Source organism: Camarhynchus parvulus, chromosome 1A (assembly GCF_901933205.1).
Source record: "Camarhynchus parvulus chromosome 1A, STF_HiC, whole genome shotgun sequence".
Classification (NCBI taxonomy): domain Eukaryota; kingdom Metazoa; phylum Chordata; class Aves; order Passeriformes; family Thraupidae; genus Camarhynchus; species Camarhynchus parvulus.
The window spans coordinates 34,266,736-34,291,735 of record NC_044586.1 but is presented as its reverse complement, the minus strand read 5'-3'; positions in this window follow the sequence as shown (position 1 = coordinate 34,291,735).

Sequence of the window (25,000 nt, the reverse complement as noted above, 5' to 3'; positions counted from 1 at the left end):
ATCTTAGCAATCTAATTCTCCATTTCAACCAAATGTTCCTCCAATCTCTACCCCTGTAAAGATCAGGCACACAAAAAATGCAGGCTCATAGCTAACATGTAGTTCTTCAAAATTCATGTTGTGCTGCCACAAAACTGTAGCAAATCCTGGTGTTTCGTTGGTAACGGGGTAGGAGTTAGGTCTGGAGCTTGAGTTCTTTGCTTGTGACTTAGCCACTACAGGCTCCTTTCATAGTTAAAGGAGAGAATCAGACCCTTTAGGGAAGCTTTCATCCCATCCTAAGTCTGATATCTGAAATGGAACAGAGGAAGATGCTTTAAACATGCCAAGGACAAGTATATCATAACTCTTACCAAGCTACAGTTGCAGTGCATTGGCTAGCTGAGCAGGTGGCTTACAGCTGCTTTTTCAAGGCTTTTGAAGTTTGCAGGAAACCTGAGTGTACTCTGTTGGGATAAGGACAAAATAAGATTGGTAAAAAAACGGTGGTAAAATTGACCAATTGACCAATAAGATTGGTAAAAAAACGGTGGTAAAATCAAAAGTGAAACATTTTCATTTGTGCTGGTCACCTGGGTCTCCCTCTATCCTAACTTTACAGCAAAACAAGAAACCTGGGCCGTCCATCTACACTAGAAGAGATGAGATTAATCACACTCTGAAACCACCAGTTTCTCTCAATGGCTGTAAAAGGTGAAATGAATCCCTCCTCCCTAGGACAGATAGGAAACACTGCACTGGTGACTGTAAAGGGTTTTCACATCAAGAATCATAACATCCCTCTAAGAGTATTATGGGATACAGATTTCAAAGGACTTATGTGGTGTGAAATATGTTCATTTGAACATCCTGATAATACTGACCCCAGAAACTGAACTTAAAGAATTCTAAATTTATAACTTATTAAGAGGTATAAACTGGCTTAAATTTGAACTTCAGTGCATGCTGAACACATGCATACATACAGAAAATCTTCAAAGTCAGGCAGTGAAAATTATGCAAGATTTGGAATGACTTACAAGGAAAGATTATGGGACCCTAATTGCTTAATGGAAGGACTTCTACCTAAAGAGGACAATTCAGCATGATAACTAGTGTAGAACTGGCATACAGAAAAAAAATAAACAGTTACTGGATGTTAGAAAACCATTGGGAAAAAACCAAGTTAATATGCACAATACAATTGGCATGGACTTTCTATGTCATCAGGATTATTCCCATATGATCTTGGTCATCTATGCCAAAGGAATATTTTAGTAAACTCATCTTAAAGCAAGACAAATTCTCTGCCAATTGAAAGACCATCCCAAATCCCCACTTCTGTAATGAAGAAAAAGCTTATCTCAATTTCTATATTAAATTTATTGATGGCTCTTCTGTACTCTAAAGCTAAGTGGTGATACGCCTGACTTGACTAGATACAGCTGTCATGCCTATGATTTCATGTGCCATTTGTTTTCTAAATTATGGACATACTGAGCATTAAAAACCCTTTCATTTTTGTCTCCATTTTGATTGTATAGCTGTTTGCATTTCCACAAATATTTTTCTCATCAGGCCTTCAAATTCTCAATGAGTAGTAACTAAGCTACAGCGTATTGTAAGCTCATAGCTGCATTTCCATCCCTATCCATCAATATTGTGCTGCTGCCCCATATCATCTCTCTTCCTTTCTTTTGTTATTTGTTCAATGTCCTTGAAATATCTAACTCAGCTTTTTTGCTATGCTTCATTTTCCCTGAATGTTTCCTGGCCACTCAGAAAAACCTTTTCTTGTTTTATAATATTACATATAGCAATACCTAGCCATACAATCCAGACCATTTTAGACCACCAAACATCTTTCTTAAAGGCTAAATATTCTAACAGAGATGGTCTTTCAACACAATGACAGTTTCTGACAGCTTTCCAGAAGGCTTTCCCTTCACCGAAATGCAGAGCAAAAATTATAGGAAATCTTAAAAATTATCTCAGTATTTATTACTGTTTGGTCACCCACAAACCTGGTTGAAAGAAAAAATTTTGGACAAAACATGCTAGTTTTTGATTGATAGAGTGAAATGCATATGAAAATAAACTTAAGAAGGCAATCATTGGTTGCATTTAAGGAAAGGCCTGTTCTGGAAAAAGACTCATGTCCAACATGGTCCTGCCTGGTGAAGCAGTCAGAGCATTATTTGTAAGGGATGTGACTCACTATGTGTCAGGACAGATCAGAAGTGATAATTTCTTCATGATTTTCATTTCAGGTGAGGTAACAAATTTTCCACAAGGAAATGTTGGAATAATTATTTCAGCTTTCTAAGTTTCTTTCAATAATGGAGGAATAGTTTTTGTCCAATCAAGTAATAAAGTTTTATCTTTGTTTACTCATTTTCTTTAATTTCATTTAAATTTTAACAATGTAAATTTTAATATAAACATTATATCACAACACAAATACACATATATAGGATATTTGTTGCAGCCTTCCACATCACTGAATCTAGTTATATTTGTTGAAAGGAAATTGTACATACATATTTCTATATGAATTCTTTTAAAGTTTTCTCATACATTTTTATTGTTCTCTTTGTTCCAGTTGAGAATGAAAACAAGTTCAGAAATGTCAGAATTTCCCCTCTAAGACAAAGACCGGTTTTCAACCTCCTATTCACTTGCTAGCAGTCTATCATCTACTAGCCGTCTCTCAAGGCTAGAAAATACATCAGAAGAACTATTTAAATACAGAAATGGGTATTTAACCAAGAAATGGATAGAATCAGGTTGTGATCAACATAGTGCTTCCATGAAATCCTTTCATACTTAATAGTATTTGTACAATTAATTAATGATGTTGTAAAAGAAAAAAAAAAAAAAAAAAAAGACATTAGACTATAAATTAAACACTTAGGATTCTATTTTGCTCCAAGATACTTAACTCATTCCTTTCACCTTCAACAGGAATTGCTTCTATTAAGAAGCACCATAAACAAGCAAAACTAAAAAAAAAAAAAAACAGATTGAAAATGGATGCTTGTGTAATTTTGCTAATGGTTTGCAAACAGCCTAGGCATTATTTGACACGATAAATGCTATGCTGTTCTATCTCTGTGAAGATAACTTGGAATCATCAATGTTGCTTGATAATTCAGTCAGAATTAGTGATCAGGAAGCCTCAGCAAAATACTGAGCATCAGTTCAAGTGCTTCAAGTGCTTATTCTAAGTACTTTTCATCTTCTCTTAGACTATTTCTGTGTGTGTACAAAAATTAGGATTGCAATCACTGAGGTCCTCCTTTCTGATAAATAGGAAAGCAGATCAGAAATATCCTAAAGACTTCATCCTTTTTATTCCTTGATATTTTGGCTTCCCTGAATTCTTATTTCTCTTGGCTTAGGGAAAAAAAGGGTACAACAGAAATAAAATTGAATGGGAACATGTTATTGCCCAACACAAAGGTTCATGCTCATCTGGATTAATATATTACCATTGCTAACTCATTTTAAATACAGGATATGAGAAAAATTAGATTTGGAAAAAGAAAATTACAGGGGTTTAGTGAAAGAAAGGAGTAAAAATTTGAGCTGTATTTTTGTCTGAAAATAAAGTACAAACACCTAATGAATGGCACAGAATAGATTTTTAAAGTTAGAACTTCTGCGAATGTCTTCATAAAAACAGACCCATGGGACTGTGGTCTTTGGGGCTCAATTCCATGTATAAGCACCTGGAGCACATCAAGTGTCCTGAGGCTTCTGAGGCACACACACAGAGGGCTAGCAGGTATCAGGCACCTACAGTTGGTCCAGGCCCTTTGGGGAAGCAGCCAGAGGCCAGGCACAATACCTAGGAGTGTCTTGGATGGCACCAGGGGGCTGTTTAGCTAAGTCAGCCCAGACCTGGCTCTGTTACAGGACAACCCGTATTGATAACAGTTCTTCCTCACTTTCTATCTGTATGGGATTTTCTCTTGGCCAGTATAAGGACCTAGTGCTCTTCCCACAAAATCTTCTAAGCCATACTGTTCTGAAAGCCACCCAAGTGGTCTTCAGGTGAAAAGCATATTTAGCTGCTGTCATCCTTTGGTTCTTGTGTCTGCTCCTGAACACCACTATAAGCATACCCTGTGTTGTCTGTGTTACACAGGTATTACCTAGGCAAAACAAAATTAACTGCACCAAAAAGTTCTAAGTTAGATATAATTTTCCTAATTAAACTAGTGGGTTGATACCTACTATAATTCTTCCCATATGTATATGCTGCAATTGCATTACCTGTGTCATTCTTTAATGGTCTCAATAAATTAGAAAAGCCCGGAAGTTTTTAAATGATATATGTTTCAATAAGACAACATGAAATTAGGGAGTCATGATTAGATCATTTTCCCAGGTTCCTTGTTTGAAATTCTTGATTAAGAAGTGTTGCCTATAAGTTCAATAATGATCTGATATGATGACCACAATTAATATTGTATTAGGAATGTTGAATTTATGAACTACAAAATTGGGCTCATTCCCAGTTAGTAGCTATGGTGACAAACCATCTTGACTAAGCAACTCTCAGGGTATTTCAACAGAACTTGGAATAAATATATCTTCATTTACCAACTTTATCTATTTCAAATGATCATGTATAGCTGCTAACACATGGCCTTCAAAAGAAAAAGATCAGCAAAGCTCTAGTAAAATGTATGCAACATTTTAATAAGATGATAGTAGGTCTGTTCTGTACTACTGTTGCATCTAGACATTGATTTTCTCTAGTGCAATTTAGACCAAGTCCTCTGAAGCAACTGTGGTCAATTTTTTCTCATGCTCTAAATGTATGTATCAAAAATGAAAATTGATAGCTGTAAGCATTTGAACTTTTCTGGAAGCTCTTCATCACCTGAAATGCTAGGAACTACCAAATTAGATGTCCCTTATAATTCCTAATGTAATCTTAGGTCACAAGATTGAACTGAATTAATGGTTTCTCAGAAACCTTGAAATATAAAGATTCATCAGATGCAGAATATACCACTTGTCAAAATCTCTATAGAATACAAAACTGGAAATTATTTCGCCCTCTCTTGTCTTTCTCTGCAACTACAATCTGAATTGTGCCTTTTCCTGAACAATGCAATGCTGAGTTAGAAACCTCAAGAAATGAGGGTAGCTGTGATTAAATGCTATTAAGTACTTTCATTAAATTAAGCATCTAGATCAGAACGTCTGTGCTTGAAACATGGATCATGTAGAATTCATAAAGCTCAAAATAATCTTTGACATGAGATTAGGACACACTGTTATGGACTTTAAGAAACATTTTTTTTCCTTTAAAGGTGATAAATATATTGTTTAAATAAAATTAATCTATTTGCATATTAAGCATAAACCTTATTTTAATGAAATTCGCTTCAGTCCTCATTGTGGTCTGTTTTTAAATGAAAAATTATATATTAAGCATCCTCAAAGACTGGTTCCCACATAATCCTTTAACCACGTATCAGTCGTATGTTAGATAAGCTCTGGAAGCATTGTTTCACAACAGCACATTTGTGTGCCAGCAGCTTTACCACTGAGAGTATGTCACATGAATATTAAATTGAATTGTCTTCCTGCATATGTGAGGTACAGCAGCGCACTATACAATCAGTGTACTTGAGTCACAATTTCCCACTTCTAAATCTGGACAATAAAAATCAAATAAATACTGTGATGAGAGCACTGGAAGGCCTTCAGAAGCTGGATTCCTGATCGTTTGGGACAAAATGAAAACACAGCCCCGACCAAAGAAGAGCCTCAGAGACATTTCATCTCTGACAGCTCAAGACTCAGTAGACAGGTTTTTGAGAAGAGGTGGCCTTGACCTTCTCTAAGTCTCCTGTCAAAATAACTGATTGGTTTTCATATAGACTGTCCATCACATTTAACCCAGCAGGATGCGGTAGAGTTCAAGGTAGGGAGCCAGTTGGAACAAATATGCAGCACAGAAAAAGAGAGCATGAAATTGAGGGGTTTAGGGCAGCAATCTAACACTCAGCAATTCCCAGGAACCTCTTATCTCAGCAAGCTGTGAAGAATTTAGTTTCTCATTTGTTTCAGCCTTCCAAAGACATCTTGTTGGCAGAAACAGTTTCCAGATGAGTCTGCCAGGTCCACATCAGTACTGGATAGTTTTCAGCTGTGAACAATACAGCAAAATACAACAGCCTGTGACTGCACAAACCCCCCTTTCACTGAAGGCTTTTACTGTACTGGAAGATTTTCTGTTAGATCAATTTGGACTCACTTTGCCCTCTTGTCCCAGAAGGGGAACATCTGCAGTAAAGGAAGAGTTTTGCTAACTCAGTCTGTTGTGAATACTTTTTTTGGCATACTTTACTGGGTTTTTTCTATTCTTACTTGCCAAATTCAAAGTGTTTTGAAACAGTTATACTCTTTCTATTGTTCTGCAACTTTGTCCACTTAGTTTTTGTTATGTTCTACAAAAAGAAAATGACTGCAGTCATAAATAGACTATCACATAGCTTTCAGAATCTCTATAGCATTCATCTGGACTGGTCTCATACAAAAATATAAAGTCACATTGCTAAAAGACAATTTCAAATCACTAGCATAATTCATACAGACTGTACAAAGACATCTGTGATTAACACAATAAATAATATGTGTTTTCTTGAGAATTAGAGATAATTTTGAGAAGCACAAAAAAAATCTGCAAGTCTGTAGTTACACTCTCTCAGTATTCCTTTTTACCTGCAAATAAAACCATGTTACAATCATTTGCATGTGTTTTATTATACATTGTATAGCGCAAGAAGGGAATTACTGTACAGAATAATCTCCACAATTCCCACACACCCTTCTGTACATGTATGCTCATGTCTGTAGGTAAAGACACCTCCTACATTCATGGAGGAAATAAGAAACCAATCTCCTCTGGCCACATAAGATCTAGGGTGAGATTCCTGAAACTGTGCACCATACTTGTACATCCAGCCCTTTTGCCTTTGGTTGTTCAAAAGGTATGAATAACCATAAAGCATCAAAAAGACATAGAAACCATTCTTCCTTTGGGTTATGGCATGGGCATGTGCAGAAGTGGCGCTTTTGTGCCACTCTCTGTTCCCAACAGTTCTCTATTCTTTGTCAAGGGTAAGATAAACAGCATTTCCAAAGGCTCCTAACTCATTGGGTCAGATGTCCTAGAGAAAGTTAAAAACCAGAAGCCTTCAGATTACAGAGTCAACACACTAATATCAGAGCAGGAGTGGACAGAAAATTTCAGATTCAAAGTGAAGACCCTTTTGGATGAGGTGTTCAAATAGTCTAGCAGCTGTTTTAGTATGCATGATGTGCATAGATATACAGAAAACCAAGCACATATTACTTGTTGCATTACACACATAAACCAGAATTTTTTTCCAAATATCTGTACATCTTTTTTCCTCCAGTTATAGTGACCCTTTCACTGTAAACCCCAGCAGAATCAATACTAAAGCTTTGAATGCAGAGTAGTTTATGGGGATGCAAATAAGTTGCTTAGAATTCAGTATCACAAAATTGTCAATTTCTGAAACTTGTTAAAAGAACCAAGAGTGAGTACAAAGGACAGTGTTAGGTTATAAGGGAAATTTGTCGGTCCTTTGTAATTCACATAAAATGCTGTCCTGAAATGCATCACAGGAGACATCTTTAATATCTGATATGAAAAATTTATGGAATGGGTGGGTGAATGAGTGCTGCAATTCATTGCCAGTCAGTCAGACATGATGGTGATAAAGGCCTGTAAGTGTCAAGACAGATACTTAGCTCTTAATTGTGGGGATAATTCAAATTTAGGGAAGAGGTGTGGGTCAGTTCTTCTATTCCAAAGTGAATGGCTTACTTCTAATTGAAAGCAACACTAATTAAGATAAAGGGCAGGACATTAACACTCAGTATTAACATTATGAGCCGCACCAGCAATATGCCTTGCCTCTGATGTGAGTAGTTATTTATGGTGCCTCTGGTGCAGCAGAGCTCTCCCTCGCATACACATCAGGTATCAGGTTCCAATGTACACAGCTTCAATGAGGGAGTTAAAGAAGAAAGTACCAGCTGGGGAGGGGTCTCTGTGCAGTGGAAACAAACTGGACAGAAAACAACTGGGCAGGTTTATCTGTCATTCATGAAGTCTAACACTTCCCTCCTGCCTGACAGCTTTCAGGCTTCTCCAGATTTCACAGGTTATGTCTAAAGGGAGAGGATGGCACTTAAGCCCCCCACTCCCTGGTGATTTCCAATCATGCCTCACCTTGCTCTCATTTGCATAGAGGACACCTCTCTAGGTGGGCCAGAAAGCCACAGCACCCTTCAGTCAGAGCCCTGGAGAGGGTCAGGTGGGTGAAGCGTCCGGGAAGCATTGCAGCAGTCACACACTGCTGTGGTCTTGCTGGCCTATTGTCCCATGGAAACTTTGGAGTGGAAAAGTCTCCAAGGCTCCACAGATCAGCCAAACTATTTTTTGAATTACAGAACTGACAGCTTGAATTAAGACCAAAAGTCTTTCTAGTGCTTTCTATTATAGCTCAGCTGTTTTCATATATTGGGCCAGCCATGTGAGGCCGAGTGAAATCAATGTTGTACTCCTACAAAACCCAAGCAGCTCATTCCTTTTAAACCCTATTAACAAAGATATTACCTCTCACTTAACCAAGTACAACAGCAAACATAGTGTAACATTTCCACAAATGAAAATTAAATAAAAAGCTATGCTAATCACAAGTATTTTAACAAGATTGAATATCTTTTCCTAGAAGCAGGGACTCCTTTTTGTGTCCCAATTTGTGTCCCAAATGCTATTTCTTTTCCCATCTTTCAGTTTGAAAAATGAATCACTTATCTCCACTTGAAAGCTATTATTAATTCCCTTATGGTCCCACGTGCTTCTGTAGTTGTATGTCTTATTTACTGATGGTGAACAAAGTTTAGATTTGTTCTTGGGTAAAGGGGGCTTGGAAGATAATAGAGCAAAGAAGAAACTGTGCATAGTGATGCAGGTTGCATTAATATGTCCTTTGAGCACAATCATCTTCACAGAGATGATTTTTCAAATTCCAAGAGCAGCAGAGGCGAGCTCAGGTGACCATTTTTATTGAGAATTATGTTTTTCTTAATCCCATCTCTACCTGAGATGGGGTTTCACAACAGTGTGGTCAAGCCATGTGAACTTGCCTCTTCACCACAAGGCAGGAAGATCTAAATCTTTTGTGATTCTCTAAACTGACTTGACTTTTTCAGAGGCATATAAGGACAGGCTTGGTATCCTTTTTGATACTTTCAAGTGTAACAGACAAATAAAATCTTAGCTGAAATAACTTGATTTTAAAAATAGCAAATTTATAGCAATCTTTTGTTTAAGTTTTCTCGTAGAGACCTTTTGAAAATCCAGCTGAAATGTTTTCCTTTGCTATTAATGTTCCCAGCTGTCTGAGCCTGACAGCACTTTTCTAAACATTGATATATATAACTTGAGATACTGGTTTTAATACACACATTTGCTTAGATATGGGGTATTGAAAGTGTTCTAGAAACTATTTTTTAAAAGAAAAAAAATCTGTCCAACTCCCAGAAAATATAGACATTCGTATGCTGTCATATCTGTCTGTGCTTCACTGCACTGTTTGATAAAATGGTAAACTTTCATGCCCAAATTTTCCAGTGGAATGAAGTTCAATAGATCACCTGAAGAACCAGTGCAAAAAATTAGCGCATAGGTACAAATAGTCAGAGCACAAATATTCAATTTTCTAAAAGGGTTTTTCTAGCTTTATCTGAGCCAGTAGATTTTATTTAGCAATCACTAGAGTATTTTTACCACCTGTGTTAGAGAGGAAGTTAAATAGATCCTTATGATTGTCCCTTCCAGCCATGAGCATCTACCTGCATATAATAGAATTGCTAATATAGAAGTACTCATGGAAATACTTCTCCAGTGCTCAGATCTCAAAATATATCATGGAAAAAAATTAAAACAATTGATCAGCCTTTCTTTCCAAGCATTTTTCTACACGCTGCACTTTTCTGCTCTATAGCACTGCTCCAACAGAAACCATGGGGTTTCCCTTCCAGTGGGTCATATAATCTAGTATGTATGAGATGCTTCTGGAAAGAAAACAAATTAAAAATGCAGTGCTTTTTAGACTGAAATTTTGAAATTTTCTCCAGCTAAGGACATAGCTGAACTTTGACATCCCATTCCTCCATCTTTGGAGGAATGCTTTATCTCACCTAGGGTGCTATGCAAATAATAGGACAGGTTTCAAGACGCAACAGCACCCAAATAAGCACTGGTGGTTTTCTCTGAAAATAACATTCCCAAGGGAATTTACATACCTTCTTGCCATCCTCAGAGAAGAGTTCAGGAAGGGAGGAAAGTAAGAGCCAACTTTATCACTCACCACTGCAGACATAATCCTCAGGAGAAGGTGAGCTGCTTAACTCCTAGCTGACCAAAACCCTTCTTGTACTAAGTCCCACACAGAGACCATGGGTCTCCCTAGACTAGATGTAGCTCATGTTGAATGCCTTTACAAACAGACTTTCTTCCTGGTGGGGAAAAGCAAGGGTTTTCTGAGTTGTCTGTAATGTTTATAAGCTGCAGACAGAAATGTAACACAGACCAGGTCTCCTTTCCAGGGTGACTAGTGCTAGATGTCTCTCCGAGCAGTCTTTCAATTGTACTTAAATTCCTAAGTCTGCATCTGTCCTCTTGCCAAATCACGCTGCTATTACTTTTGGAGATACGGTGCTCTTTCATAAGAGGTGTGAGAAATAAGGAGGTAATGTTTCAAAACACCCTGAAAGTAAGGTAAGCTTAGAGAATCAAAGCTATTAAGTTGTATTGTTACCGTTCTACCCTCAAAGTCTTTTTCTAAAATGTTTCTGATCAGTGACCACATAGATGAAGATACAGCTTTTTTTATCCTCAGGTAAAGCCACACTCATTCATTTCCAACTAATGGCATAGGACACCATCTCAGAGGTGGGTGTGATAGCATTACACAATTCAAATAGGCAGCATCAAAGATTAATGAGAACAACCAAAATATTTTTTCTTGCTTAACAAATTACTGTATAAGAAAGAAAAAGTGTAAAATAGCACTCAAGATTTACACAAGATCTGGGCTAAACGGATACATTTCCATTGACTTGAACAGGTATTGTATTCAGCCAATTTGATTCTATTTGGTTTCAGTAAAATAATACAACATGGCAGTAATTCCTGTGGGATTTTTCTTTTCATACCCTCCATAAGTCTCCTAAAAACCAGATCTTTAAAGATGTTCAGTGATAATACTGTACCTGTCTGACATATAGAGTTTGTCCTGAATTAGCTGACCTTACAGTCTCCATTTCTCACTCATGAAAGTCCACTGCTATAGGCAGAATAAACTCAGAAAGATACTTTTTATCTCTTGTGGAATGAATTCTAGTTAGCAGGCAAAATTTAAATTTCAGGATTGCAATATTTTGCTGATCAAGAAAAGAGATAATTTCTCCTATCTATTGTATCTGATTGTGTCTCAGCTGAAATGAGGAACGAAGTCATTCTGAACATTGGGATAATAAGTAATATCAATCAGGAAGGAATAATTACCAAGAAATAGAAGTAAATTAGTTTTGCCTCCTGACAGCACTGAAGTGAGAAATGAGTACACAGGAAAGGGTGCACAATAGGTATGAGAAGAGTATTTGAGTGGAACGGGAATGCACTTGGAATGTAAAAGAGAAATAAAAGTTCAGAGGCAAGTTTTGAGAGGAAAAATGGGGTTTTTTTTCCCAATTTAACTTTGTTTCACTGCTGGAAAAACTGAGTGGCTATCCAGAAAAAAGGGGCTTTACATAATTTTAGATTAAATTACATTTACTTTGCCTTTTTTTTTTTCATTGTGCAGCTTTGTTGGCTTTAGCATTTGCCTTTTGTTTCTCAATAAGGCTGGTGTGAAGGTTAAAAATTCGTATCCTATTTCAAAGATTTGTGGGCATTTTAAAGATTTTAAAGTCAGATGAAACGCTACTGTAGTCCCAGTTAATAATAAATAACTTCCACAGCTCTACCTATGACATGACTGCCTATTCAAATCATCTATCTAATATTAGCAGGTCATTGATGTGTGATAGTAAGGACACAAGAGGAATAATCTTGGGACCCCCTGAAGTCAATACATATTTTAACACTGACATCAATGAAATCATTTCTGCACACTAAGACAAGATTGTGGAGACTGTCTGACTTAAAACCATAGCTAGCACTAACATACTAGAGTTCCTTCACCAAAAATATCTTGGGCTATCCTGCAAAATTTCACATTTTATTTTATGAATTTCAGGAATAATTTTGCAAATACATTCTGTTCACCATCAAGCTCCATTGCACTAAGAAAGCAAGCACCTCCCTCATATAAGATGCATGTCATACCTTCTATAACAAATTGTGTATATTGATTTTTCTATAGAGGCTAGGAAAGGTAGGACTTGAAATCCCCAGACAGATGGAAACGAAGTAGTTATCTCTCAGGAAATCTGTTAACAGAAAATCTGCATGAAGAGATGAAATTAATTAGGACAAGAGCTTTACTTCATGCAAGTAACTGCTTTGATTTACACCATCTAAAGCATATCACTTCAAAATTCAGCCAGTAGTGTTTGAGCTGATGACTTCTCATGGAAAATGTTACTTGCCTCTTTGAATTTCCATGCATCCATTTTAAAAGTACCACACCACATAAAAATAATATAAAAAATAGATAAATTATACCATCATTGTCAGAAAGAAATTCAGAAAAGAACAGGCTGTAAAAACTGTAATCCAGGAATTCGATTTTGTGCATACTAAAAATCATTCTCAAAATCAGGCTTTACCTTTACTTAAACACATAGGTAATAACTTTTTTGGAAGACTACTGCTGTTAAGTATGTCAAAAAAAATAACTCTCTTTCAATAATTTTAGGGATGTAAAAACTAATTACTAATAAAAATTGTCTGATGGAATTAAGGAAGGGGAGATTCTTGGTTAATGCATTCTGAAGTTTGTGACTTCAGAACTTTAAAGATGAATTTACAAAGCATTTAAAAATAGGGCTTATAAAAATGTTGAGTAGATCAGACAACCACATTTCCATCAATGTTCTCTGAAATAAGGTTCCATTAGCTTCAGAAAAACAGCTCCTACATCAGTTAGGTGTTTTTTGAAAATAGTACATTCTGTCTCATCAGCAGTTCAAAGCTTGACAGAATAAAATATTGCCATGTGTCTCTTTCCTTGTCTTGTAAAAATCCACTTCCAGAAACTATGACCTTCAATCCCATAGTGACATCTATTCTCATTGCCCCAAGCCATATTTACAGCCTAAACTGAAAGCTGTAAGCTTAGAATAATAATATTTCTTCTTCCTTACTGTTTCCTTTTATTTCAAAAAAGGGGGGAAAATTCTTAAGTCTAATAATTGCTTAATACAGAAAAAAGTTACTAATAAATTTGAAATTTATTACTAGTCAGTCACGGATTATCTCAATAAAATATTATTTACAAAATTTTTAATGTTAGAAATGGTGTATATTTTTCAGTGTATTCATCAGAGACAAAAACATCTGCTTAATTATTTTCCTTCTTTTAGTTAGAAAAAGATTAAAGAAATAAGTGAAGCAGTATCACTAGCAAACAAGTTTGGCACAACCAGTGATTATGCTATGTATCCAAATAGAACTAAAAGATGTGAGAAACCTTAGACAAGCAAAAAGCAATAATTAGACTACTTGGGCAGTGGTAAGTATTCTAATTTCATATATATCTGTAATTTTTTGCAGTTTTGTTTAACAGTTCAATCATTTTTCTCTTAAAAATATGGATGCAGCATGCTACTCATTTAAGCATTCAGAAACTTGTCAAATGGGTATAAAAACACATTTGTACAAGATACAGAATTAAATATTAAAGCACTCACCCATTACTCACTATATCCATCCTATGACCATAGCCCATCCACTCTTCACTTTGCTTAGCTCATTTTACCTTGACAACTCCATTCCTTTCCTGTGTGGTTAATAGAATTTTAACTTGAGATAATTGAGTTCTGTAATTAGCATTCCAGACCTCTGTGCTAACAAGAATTTGAAATACAGGAGAAATTTTTTTTTTTTTTGTATTTGGTAATCACTTCTGGCAAATGATAGTCCCAAAATAAAGATGGGGGGGGGGGGGAGTGAGAGGAAGAGTAGAGGTATTGAAAATCTTACCTCTTACTCTGAATAAACTGTCCTTTATCCTTAGTAAAAACTGTGATTTTTTTTTTCAGATTGGTCCTACTTATTTTGCTTTAAATTTCCTCGGATACACAGTTCATTTAGATTTGACAATTTGAGGGTTTTCCTAACTCTAGAAAAGCATATTATTGACTCGTATTATAATTATTTCATAGAACTAGGAAAGCATTTTAAACAGACAAATGAGCAAAAATTCTCACTTTTGCATTAAGTGCCAAAATATTGAGGCAGGGATAATAACAATAACATTAGTTTTAAAAAGGAATCTTTGAAGACTCAAGAATTGAGGTTGTGTCAGAAGAGGTTTAGGTTGAATATTAGGAAAAGGTTCTTCACCCAGAGGGTGGCTGGGCATAGGAACAGGCTCCCCAGAGAAGTGCTCACAGCACCAAGCCTGACAGAGTTCAAGAAGCATTTGGACAATGCTCTCAGGCATGTGGAGTGATTCTTGGGAATGGTTCTGTGCAGGGTCAGGAGCTGGACTCCATCCTTGTGGATGAAACGGGTCCCTCCGAACTCAGCTTATTCTGTGATTCTGTAAACAGAAATAGTTCATTTTAAATTTTTATTATAGAGGGAAAAATATTAGATATTTTGGGAAACCATGTTTTCTGTCAATTTAAAATCAATTCCCACAAAATTTGTTATTCATTTTTGCTAGCCACAGTACTAAACTGTTGCAATAATGTGCTAGTGCCATAAAAATTTATATGCAAACACTAGAATTGCCTTATTGTTATGTCTTGGGCTTAGATATCATTTAGCCCACAGAATGGCAGTATGCAACTTCTCCACGCTGGGTACAAGAGTCAGATGCAATCATGTACTTGTTTGTGCAGACACTCTCCGATTTTGCAGCTCAGTGGCTCATGCAAGAAGAAGGGCTGCCTGTAGCTCAGTTATTCAACCATGAGCATCTCAGCAGAGATGAGAGGTCCCTCTCACACCTGCACAGAGGGCTCATTGCTTTAGTACACATAAGCACTTGCTGAATTTAAGGCATAAAAAAAAAATGGAAGCAAATCCTCAGCCTGAAGAGGCTGTGACTCTCAATGCCATTCTTCAATAAGGCATCAGCTCCTTCATTTCTTGATAATATTTGGCTTTTTGATCACTTCATTATCTGCTGTGGAAATATTGGTCACTGTTCAGCAGCCAGGTAGTGTCTTTGGGTCCCATGCCTCTTCCTCATGATCCTTGGTGTGATGATATAAACAATGTAACAAACTTCTCATAAAAAACACTGCAAGGCTTCCAAATCACAGAAAGAAAGTAAAAGATACTGATTAAAAAAAATTATCGCCAGAATTGTAATTAGCCAGAGGTTAATTCTGTGTGTAAGACTAAAGAAGAAAGTTCCTACAGTTAGTTACTGCCCCATGTTACCAGGCAGGATATTTCTGTACACGCGGATGGCAGAGCAACCTCCACACACTTCAGCATTGCCCTCTGCAAATGGAAATTGCACTCAGTTCTCTAAACAGGAAATGTCTATAAATCACAAATTTTACTCTTTCCTGCAAGATTAAAGAGGTTTTGCTGCCTTCCTTATCTGCCGGTACTGACTGATATGGCCCAATGCAGAAAGCAAGCCTCTGACTCCTCCAAAACCTTTAAACAAGGACCTGCTATAATGTGTCTCCCTGGCTTGCAATTATTGGAAATACTTATCTCTATAAGACTGTCTGACAAAGGAAAAAGTTTCATTTCTTTTCTCTTTGCCACCAACATTCCTTTCCAAACATAAATTCACACCTGAGTCTCAGTCATAAAAAACAAGATGTTCCGAGCAAAGAAATATCACTCCAGCTGCTTTATGAAATGTCATTTGCCCATGTGTTATTTTGGCTCTGTGGATAGCTTTGCCACTTTGGGAGCAAAGACTGTGAGTTCAGTCCCAGAGAGCTGCGTGATTACAATGCAGAGTCCTGGTCAATATTTGCATCCCTAAATGAACACACATCACAGACTAACCAGCAGCAATACAAATCCAAACACCTATGGAAGACATCATTGAGGAGATAACAACCAGGACACTGCCTTGAATAAAATTCCTACTGCACAAATGAGCAATTCACTGTTGTACAAACACCTCTGAGATTCAGAGAAAGGAAATTACTGGTTCACAAATTACCATGAGTCTGTTAGAGAGCTAATATTGTGTTCTTCCACTGTGATGGTGGTCACAAGGGTTCTTGGGTGAAGGAAGAGACGAGATCCTTGACTCCATGATCAGAAGGCTTGATTTATTATTTTATGATATATACATATACTATAACTATACTAAAAAGAAAAAGAAAGGAGAGTTCCAGAAGCTGCTAAGCTAAGAAAGAAAAGTAAAGACTGATAACAAACGCCGCTCTCTTGGACTGTGTCCGAGAGCCCTCAGTGCTGGATTGGCCATTATTTCTAAACATCCAAGATGGACCAATCCAGACTGACCTGTTGTATTGCACAGCAGCAGATAACCTATTGTTTATGTCTATCTCTGAGGCCACAGATTCTCAGAAGGAAAAATCCTAAGGAAAGGATTTTTCACAAAGAGAATGTCTGCAGCATTCCACATCATTTACAAGTAAAGTTAGCAATATGTTCATTAAAAAACAACAACAAAAATGGAGTCAACAAAATTTTGACCAGTAACTTCTGCTTTGCACCCTAAGAAATTCTGACTGGGCGTATTTCAGGCTGATTAACTAGACATGCTACCTGTGGGTCCAATATTCAAAATTTGTGGGAACAGCAAAAATGACATCTCCCTTGATGGTGTTAGCAGGAGGTTGGAAGGAAGATCATGGTGAATAAAAGAAGAAAAGGAGTATGTGGGATGACAAAGGGTGTTGAGAGGTAAAGGGGAGTGCAGGCAGGGGTTACTGGGCTGGGATCAATGGATGGGAGGGTCACCCCCTCTCCTTGGTTTGTGTAAAAGAGTGCATGCCACCAGAAAGGGGAAATATTACACACCAACAACTTCATCAACAGGTCGTGTTATAATTACACGTCAGAGCAAGGTGACATCATCAGCCAGCCAAAGCCAGCTGCTAATTATGGTGTCACTGGAGTTCTGCTGCAGGTATTTACAGCCTGCTCCTTCACAGGCACTGCACCATGAATTATTCATGAAACAGCCACCTCTGTTTGATTAGTTAAACAGCTCTCACAATATACAAACCCAAGCTTAAAAGTGGATTTCGCCAGACCTCATTTAAGCTGTCATATAAATCTACCTTTTCAATTTATGAATAAGCAGCCCATCAGTTTATCTTTTCTTTTCATGATGTACAAACCAAAGAAATTGGCATAGGAAAGATTTTCTTTCCTGATACTTTGCTGCCTTTGCAAGCTAGTCTCTGAAAAAAGTAAAAATTGCAGAAATGAATACATCTTTTGCACTTCTCAAATACTATCTGCCTGCTGAATAAAGATTTTCTGATTTATTACAGAAATGTATTGACACAAGGTGAGAGAAAAGAAAATAATGGGAGACATTTGTATGCTTTGGTAAAGTCAATTTAATTAGCATGTGAACCACACAGATAAGTATCATCGCTTCCTAATGTACTCAGTCTGGACACCAATCACACCAAACAAGGCAAGCTATTCAAGCAAAGCCATTTGTCACAAAGTGAAATTAAAAAAAAAAAAAGCCCACAAAAACCCATCCAAAGCCAAATACAGCAAACTCAGCCTACTCTATTGTTCATTATAGCCATTGCTGAGGGCAAATGAAGCTATTTAGTTTAATCGGCCTTTTACAAAAAATGTACCTATTCTTATAACCACACTGAACAAATCATGTAATTTACATTACTGTCCTGAATACAAAACAAGTAAAAACTTTACAAATTTAAGCCATAAATCCATTTGCTTCTTTTTGCTTATTCTAGTCATGCATACAAAGGAGAGGTAAAATTTACATTAGCATAGAGACTCACCTCATCGCTTCTTTTTATCAGGCTGCTTTCCACAAACCCGTCTACTTTTAGTCAGGAAAGAGACAATCCTTTGTTACACATCCTGGCCCAGGATTTTATTGAAAGTGAAAAATTCTCTCACAAGAGAGGGTTTCACATCAAGTTTGTTTTTTTTTTTTTGACAGAAAAAAAAGGTAAAAACGTAAAAAACTATTACTAAAAAATATACTATAATTTACTGAGTTGCACCTAAGCCTCTCATTGTGATTTTGTTCAAAAAGAAACGTTTTCATTACCAACACTTTCTGCATCATATTTGGGCAGGTTACAATCTCCTTCCTAATCCAAGCTACCAGCGTCATATAGAGGTGGTGCTTTTGTTAAACTATACTCCCAGTCCATCAGCCACCTAATTAACCTCTCCTATAGTGCACCTTGCTTACTTCCTACATTATCACGATGTCTACTTAAGATGTAAGTATTTATATTGATCTAAAACCTAGTATTAATCTCAGACCAGGAAATTTGAAAGATTTGTTTGACTTCTATGCTGTTCCAGTACAAGTATTATGCAACGATTGATTTTTTCCCACCAAGAGGGAAAAAAAAATCAAACTCAGTGTTCTTTGGGGAAAATGTTTCATAAGTAATTTTCAATCACCCCACAATAACAGTAACAATGGCAAGAAAAGAATAAATAACATAACTCTTAAATTGTGCTATAAAATTATGACAAAACTTTTATTTCCTATAAATAAGCACTACTAAATGGGGGAAAAAACTTTAGTATTCTAAGCTTTGGAAAGCATACTCAGGGCTGGTCACAAAATGGTTCTACTCATTCTCTTGCAAATGCTTTGTTCATTGACCTATTCCTTTGGGAATTAAGTGAGAAGTCTCACGGGGATCTTTATCCTCCCTAAGAGTCTGGCTTGTAACTTTAATAAGAGAAGTCTCATAGACTTACAGGAATTGAAGGGAAGTTGAAGACCTACAAAAGAGTTCAAAGATAAAGGATACTCCATGTTCTCTATCAAACACTTTGATTCTTCCTTCAAAACATACTTGAAATTCCTTCTCCAAGATCACGTGGCCCAAGTGTTCAGTTGTGATGTTTGGGTAAGTTCAGACATGAAAGGGTTAATTGGCCTTTACAGTTCATACCATCTGGCCTTCCACCCTTAGGAATGCACTTTACACTTGATACTGGCAATTGTTAAGGCTTATTTCTGTCCTATCTCTAAATGAATGAATGAAAACCCTTGTGAAATGAAGCAATGTGGTACTAAATCAAGTTTGATCTTTTAAACCTTCAGAAAATTTTAAAAGCTGGCTACACTTTTAAATTTTTGGCAGTTGTTCAATATTACATTTCTCTTCCAGGGTGTTTTGTTGTTGTTGTTGTTGTTGTTGTTTTTGGTTTGGCTTTTACTTTTTTTTGGTGTGTTTTCCTAAGAATCTGTCTGAAGTAATTATTCATTTACTTGGACAAAGAAATGACCTAGAGTAAGATAGGATATTTTAATTGCCTCAGAGAAAAACGAGTGTTACTGTTCAATTGTCATTGTAAATGTTCATTCACTTGTAAATACATTTTTGTACAATTATTGTTAGCTAAAGGCAATAACTTTGTTTTCTTCGTATTGAACAAAGGCATCTGCCTCAGTACAGCATCTAATCGAAGTCCTGGGTCAAAGAGCTCTCTTTTTAAAATACCCTCCAGCATCATCCTTTCTTTGCCTCAGAACCTCTCATTAAGAGCAATCCAAAGATTGCCTAAGAGAATTGCATTAGGTACACTGATTGCTGAAGAGACCTCACATCTAGAGTTTATAAATGCATTAGTGATGGTTCTTTATAAAGAGAGAAAAGGTTAAAAATAAACAAATAAGAAGCTGATCAGAGAAAAGAAACAGCATGGGACTTCACATCAGGCTGTGAAATCTCTTGACTTTCAGTGTGAGGCTGCAAATTAAAAATAATTTATCAAAAGCTATCTCAATTCTATGCTGTGTAAACCTCTGGAATTTTTTCAGGAGTCTTTGTCTTTCAAACTGTCCTTTTATCAGTGAGCTCTGACTATTCTCTGGGAGCAATTTCAGACAGTGTATCCTCCCTGCCCCATGCCCTGTCAGCACACATCACTTGCTCTGGTGAGATGGGTGCATGTTGCACAGCCCAATGCCACCATGCAGGTGCTTGAGGACAGCCAGCTCTCAAGCTGTCTCCAGAAGTCATTGATTTTCTGGTCATTTTAGAGCCCACCCAGTTCTCACACCTCACACTGGGGTGCAGCTTTAAGACAGATGCAGTGTGCAAGGGCATGCAGGCAACTACTGGGTGACATGTACAAAAAGCATGAGCATGAGAAGGAGGGAAAAGCAGAGAAAAAACATTAACTGATTGCAGCCCATTTCCTGGGTTCCTGTGTCACTTGGGAGTGAAGTTGAGTCTAGGACGTAGGGAGGAATGTGGTGCATTTTAAGTTTTTTCTCTTGTTATCCTTCTGTGATTAATTGTCAATACATTAAATTGATTTTCCCCAAATTGAGGCTGTTTTGCCTGTGATACTACTGATGAGCAATCTCCGTGTCCTTAATCTTGGCCTACTGGATTTTCATTTTATTTTTTCCCCCAATCCTGTTGAGAAAGTGGAGTGATAGAGCAGCTTGGTGTGCACCCGGCAGACAGCAAGTGGATATTGCATTCCTGTGGGTTGCTTTACATAGGAGCAAACATCCTTTTATTCTTTGTTTTTGTGCTGTGATAACTTGAGTGTTCTGTATGGGCAAAGCAGCTACAATGACCTGCTTTCAATTGTTGTGAGGTTCTTTGCCATCTATCCCATCTATCCTGGTACATAAACTTCACTTTTCAAATAAAATGTAAGAAAAGTTGGATAAAAATGTAACAGAAGTGTCATTGCATTTGTTTTAATGGCATCTTTTTCTGTTATACTTCTTTCATTATTGTTTTACCGGTGTTATTTTCAGATTCTCCTATAGTTCAGGTTGTTTTCTTCCTAGGCGTTTATTGCTTTGCAGAGCTGCACCTGAAATATTTAAGGAAAACACAGAATAAAAACACAGAGCAGAAACTGCATATTCCTCCAGTGCTACACGACCTCTAGAATTGCTTTTCTTCCTTTCATTAATGGCCAAGAGAATAATTAGGATAACAGAAGAGCATTTGCACCATTAATAGGACATTCCATTACTTTTAATCACAGGAGTAAACAGAAGATAGAGACAAGTTGAGGAAGACTCTACTGGAAATATTTTTCACAAGAGCCAAGATACCTCTTCTCAGAAGGAGATTACAATTTGCAGATAAGAACACACATATAGGGGACAATGATCTGATATGTATCTGAGCAGGGTAGGATTGCAAATATATTCCTCTACTATCTATAGTCTGTGTTGTGTAAGACTTAATGAGCTTCATCTCAAAGCCCTTGAGAGAAAAGATGTGCCTGTTCATGGCCCAAAACAATAGTTCTGCAGCTCTCATCAGAATTCAAGCTCCATCTTTCTTAATATGCCATGGCCCAAATATAGACCTGGTAAGTGAGAAGGACCTGAGATCGATGAAAAAAACATTGAAGGGCAGGCTTTTCAATGTTTTGATTTAACTCTGTCTCTTTAGTCTTGGATTCTGTTTCACATTCCTTATAAAAACAGCAACAATAACGCTGAGTGCAGTGGAAATAACACATGTAGATCATGGAGTAGCTTAGGCCTGAATACAGAATAATATTCTTCAGAACAAGGGACATTGGAAACATAGAGGAAGAACTGTTTCTGAAAGGTTAACAGCTGCTCGGTTTTCCTATTTGTTATTTGCGGAATGACAGAAAATAAAATGTTTTTAACAAATAAAAAAGATATGATGCAAGAAAAATAAGTAATGATGGAAATAGGTCCATATTACAAAGATTTCTAGATTATCCTTTGAGCTGAGAAATAGAATTTACACCTTCTCAGGAGCACTTTACCACAAAGAAGATAATTTTGTTATTCCAGGAGTTTTTAGACTCATTTTTCTTGGATTTGTAACTTTTTATATAAAACAACTGGGGTAGCTCACAGAAGTCACTCAAAATTATGTTAATATCTGTATTTCCAAGAGTTTGCCAAGAAGTATACACCTACTTCTACTCAGAGAGTCCCACCTTCCTAAACATTTCCAACCATGCAGTCATTGAGCAAACAGATTTATTTTTGACATGGCAGCAATCATGGTTTGTGACACATAACTGCAAGTCTTTACAGGACAAAATCTACATTTCAGTCCATTGATTATGACTCCCTTTATGATTAAGGGAGAAAAACAGGTATCTATAGCATCCATACTGTTGACCAGTTTTATTTCTGCTCCAGGATAAGTCACAATTTAGAAACGCCAATTTCTGTCTACTCACTACAAAAGGAGCACAAGATGTTCATGCACCCTTTGCAGCACCCCAAACATTTTATTGGTGTATTATCCTTTCATGATTTTTTTCCTTGAACTTTCAAAGGCTACAGAACACTTGTCTATTTTATTATTTATCACTCTTCCAAGAGTTTTGTCATTTACCTGCAGAAACTAAGATCTTAAATTATTTTCTTTCAGGATACAGATGAAAGAAAATATTAAACAGCACAGGACAAGAGCTGATTTCCACAAAGCTCCACAAGAAACCCACCAGTGAGATGATGGATCTTCATCGCCAGTGGCATTAGGCATCTGTAAGCCAGACAATAATATAAGTATGTCACATTAATTGTATGATTTTTTTAAATGGAAATGTCAGGCATGATAAAGTCAAAACGAATCAAGAATTACGTTACATTGACACTAACACTTTTATCAATAGATATCAAATTGTTTTGACAAAATCTATTTCAGTAGAGTGTTTTAATAGAAATTGGTCATGTTATGGTCCTATTGTAGTTTAAGGACTTGAATCTTCTTTCATCCATTTCATGTTTTTTTTTTCCTGGGAAGTGATCATGGGAATAGACTTAAAACATCTTGGATTACTGTCACTGGCAGGAGAGAATAAATGACAAGACACAGTGGATCTGGACACTGGAGGGCAATTAAAACCTCTGAGATTGGAGTCCTGGACCTACTTGATTATGCTACTCTTACACTGCACTTGCTTGTTCCCACAGCACTTCCCTAGGTATTGGCTTCCTTTCCCATCAGGAAGACTGCTGCTGTCCACAAACATCAGGCAGGAAACCAAGCCAGTTCCCACCAGGCTGCGGCTCACACTTGCCTCTACCAGGAATTATTGGCCAGGGTTCCTGCGTGTCCCCCAGAATTTGTCTCCCTGTAGCTGTCCATTCTTGGGATCTTTCCCTCTTTCCAGGATCTTCACCACCTCCTTTCTAGGTTTCTTTCCCTCCAAAACCATTTTTCTCTGGGAACCCTTGTTTTCAACACCACTTTGCCTTTGCAGAACTCTAAGCCCTTGATTTTCCTTCAATCTAAGGAGTGTTTGCCCCTAATAGTCAAGGCACAATGACCACCAGCCCCTAGCTGGGTGGTTCTGTTTCATGTCTTATTAATTAGAGCATTTAGGGCAAGCCAGATATCCAAGTCCAGATATCATCAAATTTCACAACTAGTTTGAACAAGTTGCAGGGGCCAGGAACAGGATTCTGTTTGACAGTTGAAAAACTCAGTTATGAACACAGACATACATATTTGTTTATCTGCTACACATTACTGCTCATAGTGCAATCTAGTTTTTCACTTACGACATTCTTTTTTTTTCAACAGATAATAGTCATGACTTCTTCCAGGCCTCTAAAACTTGTCTACTGTTTCATTGTATTAATTAATTAATATTAATTGCCTAGAGAGATCCTCAGTGGGCTATTTAGGGATACTAGAAAAATAATCCCAAAATAATCCAAATATACTAACCTTTGTTCTGCACTATTTTTAGTCAATAGTGGAGTAGAATATAGTGCATCGCTATGAAGTAATATTTAATTTTCTTCCTCCTCCTCCACACCTCAAAAATAGAGCGGATGATTTTGATGAATATTTCTCCTATCTGTTCAAAGCTATAATCCACTTTATCATAACTTTGCTGGAGAGCAAACAAACAGCCTCAGAACACAAGTCACCAAGGCCCACTACTGCCAAAACCAGAACCTGCAGGTGCACATTAGCAAAAACTCTCTGCTGCTACTTCTTATTTATATCATAACTTTGATTGTGAGTCACAGTCTCACCTGTACGATTTTAGCAGTAACTGGAAGGCATTCACATCATCAGTAGATCTGGACTGTCTCTTTATTTTATTGTCAAATAAATACATTATTTCTGGGTAATTTCCAAAGCTGTCGTCTTCAAAAGGGCACTGACATGATGATACCACAACACTCCATTCCATATTTTTCCATTTACCCAGGGAACATTCCCTGCTTCCCCATGCTCTCCATGGTATGGAAGTACGCTTCACTTACATTACATGGTCTGAGCTTGATTTATGGTCCTTGTATAGATGAAGTGATCAAGCCCTAGACAGCAGCAGGTGCACTTTTTATATATATCTGATTACCATTTTTCTCATTTCTTGACCCTGATTTTCATTCTTGTACATTCTTTTGTCATCCCCAACCTTTTACCAAATAAACAACCTGCCCCAATTATGTTTTCCCTACTGGTCTCAGTTTTGCTACCTCCACACCCGCATCAAGTATTTCTGATATTACAATTACCTGGATAATCTTGGCTCTGCAATGTATCACTATGCCAGTTTTCCAGGAATTGCTCAGCCTTTGAAGATTCTGCTGCCCTTCAGCTATTT